Genomic DNA, 3416 nt, shown 5'->3' with positions numbered 1-3416 from the left:
ATTGCTGCAGACCTGGGAATGATTTCATGGATATACATTCATCCTTTGAAAGACCTAGCAGCATGGGAGAAGGGGGTGGTCATATTGAATCAATCGTCATTCACTGCCCACCAGGGTACATTCCATAACGACAAATAGAACCCATAAGCTAATAATATGTGCATCGAAGCGTACACTCATAAGTAATGGTCACCTCCAGACAAGATTCTTTGGCTATGTGCGTACTTGCATAGGGATCAGTGTTAAATCTGTACCCAACTTGGTATGGGGATTTTTGTATATATCCATGGACCTAACATACATGGACTGTTCACAGCAGTCTTTCTTTGATGTAATCATCGTCACCGACACATGATTATGTGCATCTTAATGAGTACATTTAGGTGTCTGGACAATAACGATTGTGTGATCATGTATCGTCACTAACAAAAGAATCGTTTCCCTCATCTCTGTCTTGTTTGGCTGATGTGCCTTTTTCAGACGAAAATGTCTTTGATTAAATACAGATGATGAGGAGCAGCAAAACCTGAGAACATGACAAATTTTGTGTCAAAAGATGGGTCTTTGCTGATTTGCACATTTTCGCACATGCATAAGACCTTGCCTAATGATAAAGATATACCTGTTCTCTACCATTACTGTCCCTTCTTGCTCTGGAATAAGCTGCGGAAAAGTGAAATATCGAGATCACAAATGACAATCATTCTGCCGAATTGTTAGCTTTCTTTAAAAACTGCCTGCTTCTCCCACGCGAAATTGTTTTGAGGCATGATTTCCTAACATACACCACAACTGCACATTCACTTTACTTGATTTTTGTGAGTTATTTTCTTCTGCGCATATAGTTTTAGATTTCTCGAATCTCCGTCTTGTTCTTCTCCCGGCTTGCTAGCAGCAATGATGATGGGATCAAAGCAGTGAAGCATGCTAAAAATGTCTTTGTGGCGCTTTTGAGATGTATAGATGCATGAATTAATTAACGATACAATGAATGTCCTTGTATATTAGGTCCATGATATATCCAAGCCAGGGCAGCCTTCATGGTATCCCCAAGTTACCGGGTCTTTGATTATCTCACAAAGTGGAGCACTGGTTTTCTCCCATACCCGACCCCATCCCATTATCTGCCGACATTCAATCATTGTCATGAGATCATCGATTTGGGCAAGAAACATGGAGATGCTCACATATCAATGTTCTGCTTGGCCTCATCGATGGTGTCGAGGATCTCAGGGTCGATGTTGAACTCTAGCCGCTCGGGTCTTGTCACGCCCGGCGTCGATTCACCAATCTCTTCAACAATATTGTTCCTGTTGTGAGATTAACACATTTTTTTTTTAAATTAGGAAAAAATTATTGATCCTGTTAGAATGTGTGAAATAACAGCTTTGTGCACACTAATGCTACCTCATAATTTGGATGTCTTTTCATTTTAATTTTTTACTACTTGTGATAAAGCTTTTTTACATCCCTATTTGACTGCAGAAAGCACACCAAACCACTCATACCAAACCATACTGTAAAAGTGGAAATTTTCGTGTAAATAATTTTTCGGCAACAGCTGGGTAAAATGAATTTTCACCTGTTCTTAATCAAATGGAATTAGAGAGATGAAATATCGTTACATATCAGAATTGAAAATTTTTGCCTGTTTTTATTTGGGGGCTAGTTTCATGTTGAGCAAAATGTGCATACCATGAAAACTTCCACATGTACAGTATTATAACATGTAAATTATTGCCACTTTAGAGGAACTTCTCATTGCAATGCTGTGAAAAGGTCAGCAAAACGTCAGGGTTGAATGTGAACTACACATCATATAGACTGACATCACCGCATGAACATGTTGTATAAACTTTTTGTCATTACCAGGTGAATTTTTAAAAGAAATTGGCCAATAACAATCCAGAATTATGATTGATGTCCGAACCTTCAAAACCTTTTTTTTTTTTTTTTTTTTGGGGGGGGGGGAATTCTACGGCAAGTCAACCACATCACACCATCCATTGAATGAATAGAGGCATTTAACACATCAAAAATGAATGAGCAGAAAAGACTGGTGAAAGAGACTACTCACATGTACTTCAGACTGTGATCAACGAGAGCCACTATTGGTGGCCCCTCTGCTGTACAGTGCTCATATGTCATTCCCATGTAGCCAGACCTTCCCACCCAGAACTGTGGTATATGATCGAGATGAATACATACAGAGACAGACAGAGAGATATAGAGATTGAAAGATAGATGAATAAGTACACTTTTATGTGACAAGGAAATAAACAATTGTGTTTCATAGTCATATTACCAGGTTCTTACTCTTGACTTGTTCTTTGATGCCACTTAAGTAACAGAAGACCTTGCCCAAATATATAATAAGAAGCAAATATCTGAACACAGAGACCCTTTCCCAAAGAATCTTGAGGGCAAGGAATCTTTACATCATAATTGTTTAAAATCAATAACATCAGAGGTCCACTGCCATGCAACAAGGATCACAGACAGCCAAACACTAGTTGCGTTAACTGTAAAGACCTCACCTGCAGCGTTTTGTCGAACCATCGGTTGCCACTGCTGATGTGGCTGCCACCACCATACAATGACTGGCGCCCTCTAAAGGCCAGTGCATTGACGTCCACACCTGGCTTGTCATCCTGGTCGAGGGACACGAGGAACAGGCCGCGCTTGATCTTCTCAAAGCTGGCCTTGTTGATTCGATCTGAGCATGCATAACAAAGAAAAATAAACAGAATGTGCTCTTTTTGTTTTCAGCAACAGCTGCTCATTTGGAAGATGCATGGTATATCAGTTCATAATTAGGATACCTCCCAGATTTTACACTAATAAACCACAGCTCAAGTCATAAGGTTTCTCACTACTCTTCACAAAGTTTTTGCAGGTTCCTAGAAAATGTTTAGCATAAAATGAAGAAATAAAAAAGAAAAACTTACACCCAAAAGGTCTTGGGTGTAACATTGTAGCATCTACATTGTATCACTGTTGTCTGGCTGACTATATGAGAGTATAAACAGACATAAACCCTCCAATGATCAATGTACAGGATTAAAAAAACAAACAAACAAACAAACTCACAAACAAACATGAAAACATCTATTCAAAGTTTTGAAACCATAAGCATTGAGTATCAAAAAAAAAAACAGTAATATAATGTCATATAAATACTTTGACAATATTCAAATATCAATTCATATGAATGATTGTCAAAGCATGTACTTTATTTGCATGATAAATGAATTCTATGACTACAGTGTAGCTAGACTCTATGCAAGGGGTGTGTTGAACAATTACAAGGAAATAAAAAGACAGGAAAAAGCTTCAAATGTGACTGTAAGGCACATACCTTTCTTCATCTTCTTGTAGATTTTGCCCCACGTGTTTCGGTGTTCTGATGTCAGGAT

The 3416-nt window shown here is 38.4% G+C and overlaps 1 long non-coding RNA gene across 1 annotated transcript; it reads right to left on the bottom strand.

The window, feature by feature from the left end:
- Positions 1-1181: 1181 nt before the first annotated feature.
- Positions 1182-2583, bottom strand: LOC139715130 (uncharacterized). The gene is made up of 3 exons (XR_011709792.1): positions 2538-2583; positions 2078-2178; positions 1182-1310 (listed from the first exon to the last, which is right to left on the bottom strand). It is a non-coding gene; the product is annotated as an uncharacterized lncRNA (long non-coding RNA).
- Positions 2584-3416: the final 833 nt, after the last annotated feature.

Source organism: Diadema antillarum, unplaced genomic scaffold, assembly GCF_040938485.1.
Source record: "Diadema antillarum isolate AM-2024a unplaced genomic scaffold, OU_Dant_1.0 seq00002877_RagTag, whole genome shotgun sequence".
Classification (NCBI taxonomy): domain Eukaryota; kingdom Metazoa; phylum Echinodermata; class Echinoidea; order Diadematoida; family Diadematidae; genus Diadema; species Diadema antillarum.
The sequence above is the reverse complement of the archived record's forward strand: the minus strand, read 5'-3'. Positions and strand labels throughout refer to the sequence as shown.